Source organism: Symsagittifera roscoffensis, chromosome 2 (assembly GCF_963678635.1).
Source record: "Symsagittifera roscoffensis chromosome 2, txSymRosc1.1, whole genome shotgun sequence".
NCBI classification, from domain to species: domain Eukaryota; kingdom Metazoa; phylum Xenacoelomorpha; order Acoela; family Convolutidae; genus Symsagittifera; species Symsagittifera roscoffensis.
This window is the reverse complement of record NC_087063.1, coordinates 20773595-20787236: the sequence shown is the minus strand read 5'-3', so window position 1 is coordinate 20787236 and position 13642 is coordinate 20773595.

Genomic DNA, 13642 nt, shown 5'->3' with positions numbered 1-13642 from the left:
TCTGATAAATTTCAAAAATTTTCTCATAAATTAAGCAGGGTTAATAGAAAAACCACTAATTAAATGGCAAAAACACCACAAAAAAACTGAATTTGGAAATATACCCTTCAATTAAAATAAATTTTAACTTGACTTTTTTTAAGAAAGCTAAAGTGCTGTGTATATATCTAGAAAACTTCTACCGTGAAACACTGTGTATTTGAAATATATGGGCAATTGTTTTGACAGGTAAAATTTAGTTTGCCTTAAGCAAACTCAAAAACAATAAATATGGCTCTACACAAGCCGCAGGTTAGGATCTTGATTCTTTTGAGTGAAAAATTGAGTGTGACTCTTTGAACGATTTACATCACCTATAAGCGTTCATAAAAAAGAATTTCAAATCATATATAAAAAAAATAAAAACACCAATCGATAGCAAAAAGCAGTAGATGAAAACATCCGCACAAAGTTCTCCCCTTAGCACCCCCAAAAATTTAAGAAACTAAACAGGGCATCCAACCCTTGACTAAGCACAACTTTGCCCAAAACATCAAGACAAAACCTAAAAATTTATATGAATAGGATAGACCGAAATATACCTCGAAACTATGCTTTCTGCCCTGCTACCAACACTGCGGTACACTGATAAAATGTCCCCAAATTAGAACAAACCTGAGGCTGAATGCATGTCGGACGCACAAGACTGCCAGTTTTTTTTGGTGAAAACTAAAATGTTCCAATGGATTTCCGAAAAACTATCAACCAAAAAATTTCTGATAAATTTCAAAAATTTTCTCATAAATTAAACAAAGTTAATAGAAAAACCACTAATTAAATGGCAAAAACACCACAAAAAAACTGAATTTCGAAATATACCCTTCAATAAAAATAAATTTTAACTTGTGACTTTTTTAAAGAAAGCTAAAGTGCTGTGTATATATCTAGAAAACTTCTACCGTGAAACACTGTGTATTTGAAAAATATGAGCAATTTTTTGACAGGTAAAATTTATTTTGCCTTTTGCAAGCTCAAAAACAATAAATATGGCTCTACGCAAGCCGCAGATTAGGATCTTGATTCTTTTGAGTGAAAAGTTGAGTGTGACTCTTTGAACGATTTACATCACCTATAAGCGTTCATAACAAATAAATTCAAATCATGTGTAAAAAAAATATTGACTCCAATCGTTTGCAATAAGCAGTAGATGAAGACAACCGTCCAAAGTTCTCCCCTTAACACCCCCAGAAGTTTTAGAAACTAAACAGGGCATCCAACCCTTGACTAGGCGCAACTTTGCCCAAAAACATCAGGATATAACTTAAATATTTATATGAATAGGATAGGCCGAAATATACCTCGAAACTATGCTTTCTGCCCTGCTACCCACACTGCGGTACACCTATAAAATGTCCCCAAATTAGAACAAACCTGAGGCTGAATGCATGTCGGACGCACAAGACTGCCAGTTTTTTTTTTGGTGAAAACTAAAATGTTCCAATGGATTTCCGAAAAACTATCAACCAAAAAATTTCTGATAAATTTCGAAAATTTTCTCATAAATTAAGCAGGGTTAATAGGAAAACCACTAATTAAATGGCAAAAACACCACAAAAAAACTGAATTTGGAAATATACCCTTCAATTAAAATAAATTTTAACTTGAGACTTTTTTTAAGAAAGCTAAACTGCTGTGTATATATCTAGAAAACTTCTACCGTGAAACACTGTGTGTTTGAAAAATATGGGCAATTGTTTTGACAGGTGAAATTTATTTTGCCTTTTGCAAGCTCAAAAACAATAAATATGGCTCTACGCAAGCCGCAGATTAGGATCTTGATTCTTTTGAGTGAAAAGTTGAGTGTGACTCTTTGAACGATTTACATCACCTATAAGCGTTCATAAAAAAGGTTTTCAAATCATGTGTAAAAAAATATTGACACCAATCGTTTGCAAAAAGCAGTAGATGAAGACATCCGCCCAAAGTTTTCCCCTTAACACCCCCAGAAGTTTCAGAAACTAAACAGGGCATCCAAACCTTGACTAGGCGCAACTTTGCCCAAAAACATCAGGGCATAACCTAAATATTTATATGAATAGGATAGGCCGAAATATACCTCGAAACTATGCTTTCTGCCCTGCTACCAACACTGCGGTACACTGATAAAATGTCCCCAAATTAGAACAAACCTGAGGCTGAATGCATGTCGGACGCACAAAACTGCCAGTTTTTTTTGGTGAAAACTAAAATGTTCCAATGGATTTCCGAAAAACTATCAACCAACAAATTTCTGATAAATTTCAAAAATTTTCTCATAAATTAAACAGGGTTAATAGAAAAACCACTAATTAAATGGCAAAAACACCACAAAAAAACTGAATTTCGAAATTTACCCTTCAATAAAAATAAATTTTAACTTGTGACTTTTTTAAAGAAAGCTAAAGTGCTGTGTATATATCTAGAAAACTTCTACCGTGAAACACTGTGTATTTGAAAAATATGGGCAATTTTTTGACAGGTAAAATTTATTTTGCCTTTTGCAAGCTCAAAAACAATAAATATGGCTTTACGCAAGCCGCAGATTAGGATCTTGATTCTTTTGAGTGAAAAGTTGAGTGTGACTCTTTGAACGATTTACATCACCTATAAGCGTTCATAACAAATAAATTCAAATCATGTGTAAAAAAAATATTGACACCAATCGTTTGCAATAAGCAGTAGATGAAGACAACCGTCCAAAGTTCTCCCCTTAACACCCCCAGAAGTTTTAGAAACTAAACAGGGCATCCAACCCTTGACTAGGCGCAACTTTGCCCAAAAACATCAGGATATAACTTAAATATTTATATGAATAGGATAGGCCGAAATATACCTCGAAACTATGCTTTCTGCCCTGCTACCCACACTGCGGTACACCTATAAAATGTCCCCAAATTAGAACAAACCTGAGGCTGAATGCATGTCGGACGCACAAGACTGCCAGTTTTTTTTTTGGTGAAAACTAAAATGTTCCAATGGATTTCCGAAAAACTATCAACCAAAAAATTTCTGATAAATTTCGAAAATTTTCTCATAAATTAAGCAGGGTTAATAGAAAAACCACTAATTAAATGGCAAAAACACCACAAAAAAACTGAATTTGGAAATAAACCCTTCAATTAAAATAAATTTTAACTTGAGACTTTTTTTAAGAAAGCCAAACTGCTGTGTATATATCTAGAAAACTTCTACCGTGAAACACTGTGTGTTTGAAAAATATGGGCAATTGTTTTGACAGGTAAAATTTATTTTGCCTTTTGCAAGCTCAAAAACAATAAATATGGCTCTACGCAAGCCGAAGATTAGGATCTTGATTCTTTTGAGTGAAAAGTTGATTGTGACTATTTGAACGATTTACATCACCTATAAGCGTTCATAAAAAAGGTTTTCAAATCATGTGTAAAAAAATATTGACACCAATCGTTTGCAAAAAGCAGTAGATGAAGACATCCGCCCAAAGTTCTCCCCTTAACACCCCCAGAAGTTTCAGAAACTAAACAGGGCATCCAACCCTTGACTAGGCGCAACTTTGCCCAAAAACATCAGGGCATAACCTAAATATTTATATGAATAGGATAGGCCGAAATATACCTCGAAACTATGCTTTCTGCCCTGCTACCAACACTGCGGTACACTGATTAAATGTCCCCAAATTAGAACAAACCTGAGGCTGAATGCATGTCGGACGCACAAGACTGCCAGTTTTTTTTGGTGAAAACTAAAATGTTCCAATGGATTTCCGAAAAACTATCAACCAAAAAATTTCTGATAAATTTCAAAAACTTTCTCATAAATTAAACAGGGTTAATAGAAAAACCACTAATTAAATGGCAAAAACACCACAAAAAAACTGAATTTGGAAATATACCCTTCAATAAAAATAAATTTTAACTTGAGACTTTTTTAAAGAAAGCTAAAGTGCTGTGTATATATCTAGAAAACTTCTACCGTGAAATACTGTGTATTTGAAATATATGGGCAATTTTTTGACAGGTAAAATTTATTTTGCCTTTTGCAAGCTCAAAAACAATAAATATGGCTCTACGCAAGCCGCAGATTAGGATCTTGATTCTTTTGAGTGAAAAGTTGAGTGTGACTCTTTGAACGATTTACATCACCTATAAGCGTTCATAACAAATAAATTCAAATCATGTGTAAAAAAAATAATGACACCAATCGTTTGCAATAAGCAGTAGATGAAGACAACCGTCCAAAGTTCTCCCCTTAACACCCCCAGAAGTTTTAGAAACTAAACAGCGCATCCAACCCTTGACTAGGCGCAACTTTGCCCAAAAACATCAGGATATAACTTAAATATTTATATGAATAGGATAGGCCGAAATATACCTCGAAACTATGCTTTCTGCCCTGCTACCCACACTGCGGTACACCTATAAAATGTCCCGAAATTAGAACAAACCTGAGGCTGAATGCATGTCGGACGCACAAGACTGCCAGTTTTTTTTTGGTGAAAACTAAAATGTTCCAATGGATTTCCGAAAAACTATCAACCAAAAAATTTCTGATAAATTTCGAAAATTTTCTCATAAATTAAGCAGGGTTAATAGAAAAACCACTAATTAAATGGCAAAAACACCACAAAAAAACTGAATTTGGAAATATACCCTTCAATTAAAATAAATTTTAACTTGAGACTTTTTTTAAGAAAGCTAAACTGCTGTGTATATATCTAGAAAACTTCTACCGTGAAACACTGTGTGTTTGAAAAATATGGGCAATTGTTTTGACAGGTAAAATTTATTTTGCCTTTTGCAAGCTCAAAAACAATAAATATGGCTCTACGCAAGCCGCAGATTAGGATCTTGATTCTTTTGAGTGAAAAGTTGAGTGTGACTCTTTGAACGATTTACATCACCTATAAGCGTTCATAACAAATAAATTCAAATCATGTGCAAAAAAAATATTGACACCAATCGTTTGCAAAAAGCAGTAGATGAAGACATCCGCCCAAAGTTCTCCCCTTAACACCCCCAGAAGTTTCAGAAACTAAACAGGGCATCCAACCCTTGACTAGGCGCAACTTTGCCCGAAAACATCAGGGCATAACCTAAATATTTATATGAATAGGATAGGCCGAAATATACCTCGAAACTATGCTTTCTGCCCTGCTACCAACACTACGGTACACTGATAAAATGTCCCCAAATTAGAACAAACCTGAGGCTGAATGCATGTCGGACGCACAAGACTGCCAGTTTTTTTTTGGTGAAAACTAAAATGTTCCAATGGATTTCCGAAAAACTATCAACCAAAAAATTTCTGATAAATTTCAAAAATTTTCTCATAAATTAAACAGGGTTAATAGAAAAACTACTAATTAAATGGCAAAAACACCACAAAAAAACTGAATTTGGAAATATACCCTTCAATAAAAATAAATTTTAACTTGAGACTTTTTTAAAGAAAGCTAAAGTGCTGTGTATATATCTAGAAAACTTCTACCGTGAAACACTGTGTATTTGAAAAATATGAGCAATTTTTTGACAGGTAAAATTTATTTTGCCTTTTGCAAGCTCAAAAACAATAAATATGGCTCTACGCAAGCCGCAGATTAGGATCTTGATTCTTTTGAGTGAAAAGTTGAGTGTGACTCTTTGAACGATTTACATCACCTATAAGCGTTCATAACAAATAAATTCAAATCATGTGTAAAAAAAATAATGACACCAATCGTTTGCAATAAGCAGTAGATGAAGACAACCGTCCAAAGTTCTCCCCTTAACACCCCCAGAAGTTTTAGAAACTAAACAGCGCATCCAACCCTTGACTAGGCGCAACTTTGCCCAAAAACATCAGGATATAACTTAAATATTTATATGAATAGGATAGGCCGAAATATACCTCGAAACTATGCTTTCTGCCCTGCTACCCACACTGCGGTACACCTATAAAATGTCCCCAAATTAGAACAAACCTGAGGCTGAATGCATGTCGGACGCACAAGACTGCCAGTTTTTTTTTGGTGAAAACTAAAATGTTCCAATGGATTTCCGAAAAACTATCAACCAAAAAATTTCTGATAAATTTCGAAAATTTTCTCATAAATTAAGCAGGGTTAATAGAAAAACCACTAATTAAATGGCAAAAACACCACAAAAAAACTGAATTTGGAAATATACCCTTCAATTAAAATAAATTTTAACTTGAGACTTTTTTTTAAGAAAGCTAAACTGCTGTGTATATATCTAGAAAACTTCTACCGTGAAACACTGTGTGTTTGAAAAATATGGGCAATTGTTTTGACAGGTAAAATTTATTTTGCCTTTTGCAAGCTCAAAAACAATAAATATGGCTCTACGCAAGCCGCAGATTAGGATCTTGATTCTTTTGAGTGAAAAGTTGAGTGTGACTCTTTGAACGATTTACATCACCTATAAGCGTTCATAACAAATAAATTCAAATCATGTGTAAAAAAAATATTGACACCAATCGTTTGCAAAAAGCAGTAGATGAAGACATCCGCCCAAAGTTCTCCCCTTAACACCCCCAGAAGTTTCAGAAACTAAACAGGGCATCCAACCCTTGACTAGGCGCAACTTTGCCCGAAAACATCAGGGCATAACCTAAATATTTATATGAATAGGATAGGCCGAAATATACCTCGAAACTATGCTTTCTGCCCTGCTACCAACACTGCGGTACACTGATAAAATGTCCCCAAATTAGAACAAACCTGAGGCTGAATGCATGTCGGACGCACAAGACTGCCAGTTTTTTTTTGGTGAAAACTAAAATGTTCCAATGGATTTCCGAAAAACTATCAACCAAAAAATTTCTGATAAATTTCAAAAATTTTCTCATAAATTAAACAGGGTTAATAGAAAAACGACTAATTAAATGGCAAAAACACCACAAAAAAACTGAATTTGGAAATATACCCTTCAATAAAAATAAATTTTAACTTGAGATTTTTTTAAAGAAAGCTAAAGTGCTGTGTATATATCTAGAAAACTTCTACCGTGAAACACTGTGTATTTGAAATATATGGGCAATTTTTTGACAGGTAAAATTTATTTTGCTTTTTGCAAGCTCAAAAACAGTAAATATGGCTCTACGCAAGCCGCAGATTAGGATCTTGATTCTTTTGAGTGAAAAGTTGAGTGTGACTCTTTGAACGATTTACATCACCTATAAGCGTTCATAACAAATAAATTCAAATCATGTGTAAAAAAAATAATGACACCAATCGTTTGCAATAAGCAGTAGATGAAGACAACCGTCCAAAGTTCTCCCCTTAACACCCCCAGAAGTTTTAGAAACTAAACAGCGCATCCAACCCTTGACTAGGCGCAACTTTGCCCAAAAACATCAGGATATAACTTAAATATTTATATGAATAGGATAGGCCGAAATATACCTCGAAACTATGCTTTCTGCCCTGCTACCCACACTGCGGTACACTTATGAAATGTCCCCAAATTAGAACAAACCTGAGGCTGAATGGATGTCGGACGCACAAGACTGCCAGTTTTTTTTTTGGTGAAAACTAAAATGTTCCAATGGATTTCCGAAAAACTATCAACCAAAAAATTTCTGATAAATTTCAAAAATTTTCTCATAAATTAATCGGGGTTAAAAGAAAAACCACTAATTAAATGGCAAAAGTACCACAAAAAAACTGAATTTGGAAATATACCCTTCAATTAAAATAAATTTTAACTTGAGACTTTTTTTAAGAAAGCTAAACTGCTGTGTATATATCTAGAAAACTTCTACCGTGAAACACTGTGTGTTTGAAATATATGGGCAATTTTTTGACAGGTAAATTATATTTTGCCTTTTGCAAGCTCAAAAACAATAAATATGGCTCTACGCAAGCCGCAGATTAGGATCTTGATTCTTTTGAGTGAAAAGTTGAGTGTGACTCTTTGAACGATTTACATCACCTATAAGCGTTCATAAAAAAGGTTTTCAAATCATGTGTAAAAAAAATATTGACACCAATCGTTTGCAAAAAGCAGTAGATGAAGACATCCGCCCAAAGTTCTCCCCTTTACACCCCCAGAAGTTTCAGAAACTAAGCAGGGCATCCAACCCTTGACTAGGCGCAACTTTGCCCAAAACATCAGGATATAACCTAAATATTTATATGAATAGGATAGGCCGAAATATACCTCCAATTTATGGTTTCTGCCCTGCTACCCACACTGCGGTACACCTATAAACTGTCCCCAAATTAGAACAAACCTGAGGTTGAATGCATGTCGGACGCACAAGACTGCCAGTTTTTTTTTGGTGAAGACTAAAATGTGCTAAAGGATTTCCGAAAAACTATCAACCAAAAAATTTCTGATAAATTTCAAAAATTTTCTCATAAGTTAAACAGGGTTAGTAGAAAAACCACTAATTAAATGGCAAGAACACCACAAAAAAACTGAATTTGGAAATATACCCTTCAACTAAAATAAATTTTAACTTGAGACTTTTTAAAGAAAGCTAACATGCTGTGTATATATCTAGAAAACTTCTACCGTGAAACACTGTGTGTTTGAAAAATATGGGCTATTTTTTCGACAGGTAAGATTTATTTTGTTTTTTGCAAGCTCAAAAACATTAAATATGGCTCTACGCAAGCCGCAGATTAGGATCTTGATTCTTTTGAATGAAAAGTTGAGTGTGGGTGTTGTTTTAGACCAAAATGTACATTTTGCGCGCAAAAAAAAATGAAATTTTTTTTTGGCATGAGGACATTTCGATATCAATAAGGTTGCAACCTTCGTAGTTTTCAAAAATTGTGAAACCTTGATTTCTTGGATTTCCTAAAAAGTTGATTAGCAGGTCCCTAGGCGTGGCTTTCAAGGATTTTTTATTTCATATTAAATCATTCCGAGGCTTTAACCTTTCCGTCGATTGCTATTATGAAAACTGCAGACTTTAAGCGCATTTTTCAAATGTTCTACAACATTACTTAGATTCCCTGACAAGGTTCCCGGATGGCTTCTGCCAGGAATTCAAAGGTTGTTATGGAATTTGAAAGTTCCTGGCAGTACGTCCACGGTATTCCTTTAACTATCCCGTACTGAACTTTTTGTGCAATTTCACGGCTGATCATCCATTTAGCAGGGGACAGAATATTCTCAGGACTGTTCCCCCATTATGCAGGGCTGTTCACAAGTGAGCATGCATATTTTTCTACAGACATGGTCGTACCTGGATCTTACATGATCAGACCTGAGTGAAACATGTTCATGCCTGCCGCAGACATGATAACGCCTGACTGAAAACTTGTTAAATTCATATTTATTTATACATTACTTCGTATCTTGACTAATTGGTCTTTGTTGTTAAAAATTCACTTTTTCAGATTTTGTTTGAAATGAGCTTATCCAAATTTACCTCCTCGAGTCAAATATCTTCAAATGAAGGAAGTTATGTCGCATCTACATCCCAAAAAAAGAGGACGTCAGGTTAGTTTCAGGGGGTCAACGGGAGGGATAGTCGAAAAAACTAAATATCCCCGGTTTCAACTAATTAAAGCAATTCGTCACAAAATTTTTTGGCCAATAATCCTTCAAATTTCGCAAACCAGTAGCCGCAATAATTGCGAACAAATTAAAAAGATTTGATTGGTGGATACTATTAATCTCATTGAATAAATTAACAACAAATGTGCGACTACTTTTTAACGCATGATTTTTTGCAAAAATTTGATTGGAACATAAACATCTTTAAATTTTCGCAAACCGGTAGCCACAATAATTGCGAATAAATTAAAAAGATTTGATTGGTTAATACTAATAATCTCATTGAATAATTTAACAACAAACATGCGACTACTTTTTAACGCATGATTTTTGTCTAATTTTATTCGTTAAGCATTTATTTGAAGTGATGCAAGTAAATTGGAACAAAGTGAAGTTGAAACAGACAAAACTGCTCGCATGAGTGCAAAACCCTGAATGTTCCGACTGCTATTTGAGGTTTCTGCAGCAGTAATAACATTAAAAATTAAATGAAATAAAACACAATGAAATCTTTTTTTTCTAAAATTTGAATTTTTTAAATGAAAATCAACCCCCCACACGGCATATAAAGTACAAAAAGATATGTTTTGCTCCTTGCAACAAATCAGTTATGGCAAATAAGCTTCTTTCAACTAAATTGGAACGATTTCTAAGACGGATTAAATCTCCGCTGACCCAAATGTCCCCCCCCCCCCCTTTGTACTATTTTGAGATATACATTTTGGCTGACTAACCTTAAACTTTTTTAAAGTCGCTTTCGGGGCCAAGCCTTACTGAAGATTTAGAAAGAGCGCGTGCCGATAAAACGCGATTAAGTGGCCAAATTTTTTCAAAAAATGCATAAAAACGCTTTTGGCCTAATTTTTTTGCAAACTTGCCTGCGGTACAGAAAGTTTTTTTCAAAATCAGACTTTTTAGTGATTTGGGAATTTTTTTTGAAAGTCCCCCTCTCCCCCTCCTCGACAAATCCGAGATCGCGCCTGGCGCCTGTTCAGACGAAAGAGTGACAAAAACATTAAAAAAAAATTTAACCGCTAAAATTGCAAAACTATATAAATTCTAATTACGTCAATAAATATGTTTTTGAAACTTTTAATTTGAATGGCTTAAAATATAACAAGACTGCTTGTATCCGACTGCTTTTTAAGGTTTACGGAGCAGTAATAACATTAAGACATTAAATGAAATAAAACTAAATGAAAAAACTTTTTTTTTTCTAAATTTTGAAATTTTTTTCTATTAAAACCATCCACCCGCACGCCATATAAAGATTTCTCTCTCTGTAACAAATGAATTATCTTTTGTTTCGTTTGCTAGAATAAAAATAAATTTGCAAAAAAAACAGGACTTTTTTTCTCAGCAATCATAATTTCAAATTAAAAATTATCTAGTGATATTGAAAAAATTAATTTTTTGGTATATAGTTCCAGGTGAAAATGTAAAATTAACTTTTATGGCTAGAACCAACAAATTCGGTTAATTTGCGTGTTAACTGCCAGTTACACTCTGGGTTTTCTCGAGACAAAAAATCTTTGATTAGTGTTTCAGTTGAAACACGAAATTTCCAAACAAAATTTTTTTGTAGTTTCATTTATGGAAAAAATTTTAATCATACAATTTCATAGTATGGAAAAAATGCTTATCATACAATTTTATTATATGGAAAAAATGCTTATCATACAATAAGACACCCGCTCATTTTCTGATAGGGGAATCATTGCTAACTCTTCCCTCTGCTGATATCCAAGTTTCAACCAATGTACGATATCGACTATTACAGAATATGATCAAGGATTTCTGGAAAGTTTGGAAAAGGGATTACCTCATAACGCTACAAATACGGAAAAAATGGTTCACGGATGGCCCAGAATTTAAAGTTGGCAACCTAGTCCTACTTGCCGAAGACAATGAACGACCGCTAGAATGGAAAACTGGACGATTCATAGAAGTTTATCCTGGAAATTACTCGATTGTTCGAGTGGTAAAAGTGAAGACCACAACTGGTGAATACATACGCCCAGTCGCGGAGCTGCGGAAGCTACCAGTATAGCAACCAAGTCATATCCAATGTGCAGTTCATTTAAAACAAGAACTTTATAGTGCTAAAAATCGAAAAATATCAAAAATATGCAGTTTTCAAATTTTAAGTGGTAGTACCCCCATGACCCTTTTGAAAGTAGGAACCTAAATTACCCCCTATGCAATGCATTATGGTCTGAATCGTTCATATTGACCACTTTCATGTAAATTCCCAATGTTGTAAATTCCCAGCATTAAAAACTCGTATGAGGTTGTACCCTCATGACCCAAAATGTAATTATTGTCTGAAAACAGCTAGCACAAACTTTCGCTCATGACTCGTACCGTTAATACTTCACTTGTATACTCCTTACTTATGGTGCAGTCACATTTAGTTCATTTACTGAATAATTGTTTACATATTTACCGTTGAACAGTCATTCGCTGTCATGCGATTCGCTGTCATCTGGTCCTCTTCGCTTGTTGACCCTGCAGTGTTGCTGGCAGCGCTTCCACGCAGATGCTACCAAGGAAAGTCGAGTTTGCATCTCCGCATAGTACATGCAGCAGACCCTCTCTTCGTCGCAGAGAGTCAGAACTGCATGGCACCACGCATATGGAAGATACAAAGTTTTCCCCTTCTCAAGAACACCATAGTGGACCAGTTTCTTCAGTGAACCCCATCAGTGAACCCCATCTCCGAATCATTGCTACCGGCCAAGCGCTCAAGTTCACCAGAGAGATTAACTTCAGATGTCATCAGCCACAACTTTCGGCCCCCCAGAAGATACAAAACAGCATCATCTTCCTCATCCAAGTCTTGATGGAAAGTCCGGAAGGACGAGGACTCTACAAAAATCCTTGGAGAAGAGAAGAAAAGACCTGCTTCGGCCATCTGGTCTGACCTCCAGACATAACGCCAATAGCACCCTTAGCTGTCACACTAGGAGTCTCTCGACAGTTAACTCCAACCTCCCAGCCAGTGCACAATGACCCTTCTAGGCTGAGGTCACTAATACGTTTAATAACTCTAAGTTGCTTCTAAAACAAAACAAACAATTGATGCACACCCGCTATACTCTACTACTATGATACAATGGAATAAATGCTACTCACAGTCTCAGCTTTCGGAAACCGCCGAACTGCCCTATCCACGATTGCAGCTTCCTTCCTTGAAGACTGGATCTCATCCAATGACTTTACAGGAATCGGAGTGAAACCCAGATCTCCTCTGGTCACTGCATCGAAGAAACCCTGCAGGTCCTCCCGGTCGACAGCGCCCCGCCTACTGGACCTTCGCACCTCGCCATGTGGAGGCAGACGTGGTGCTCTACCCGACTCCGCCCTACTCTCCCTCTCCTTCGTCTCATACACTGTAAATGGGTAGTCATATCCAGACATAATAACGATCTGAAAATTGAAGACACTTCAAGGGAGGCGGAATGTTGAAGCCTAAAAAAGATATCTCAGCTTTCTACTTGAACTAAATCTACGATTGAACTGATTTACTTATTTAAAACCGCATTTAACAAAAATCAATTGACTTCTATCTATAACTCATGAAATAATTTACACTCTTTGCGAATCACTAGTTTTATTCAGTCGGATTGGTGATTTTTCGTTTCCCAACTTTTGCTGCACAACACAAAAGACTGCTAAAAAGTTGAAAAATAATTGATTTTTTCTCTGCACTTTTTTAAATGCTTCATTTGCTTGAATTATACATGTTGAAAATTATCACATGTTAAAAATGTTTTTAAGTTTGAGCTCATGACAACAAAACCCTTTGGTTCATTATTTTTTTTTGGAAAAATGGCTAGTTAGAAAGTCAAAATTTTTCTGGAGAAAAAAAACCTACCCCGAGCGCAAAAATCAAATGAAATTTAATTTTGTTTTATTTAGTTAAAAGTTTTGACTAACAATTAGTTTTATGTTGACAGGAAACAGAGAAAAGTATCCATACGCCCCGCTGCCAACGACTCCCTGCTTGCAATTAAAGAAAGATGCATCTACCCACTACAGTCAATTTTCAACAAAAAACTTCACCGACGTCAGAAAAAATCTGAAAAAAAAACTAAAAATTTGAAGTAAAGTGTCACATTTATCAAGCTGAGTTTATG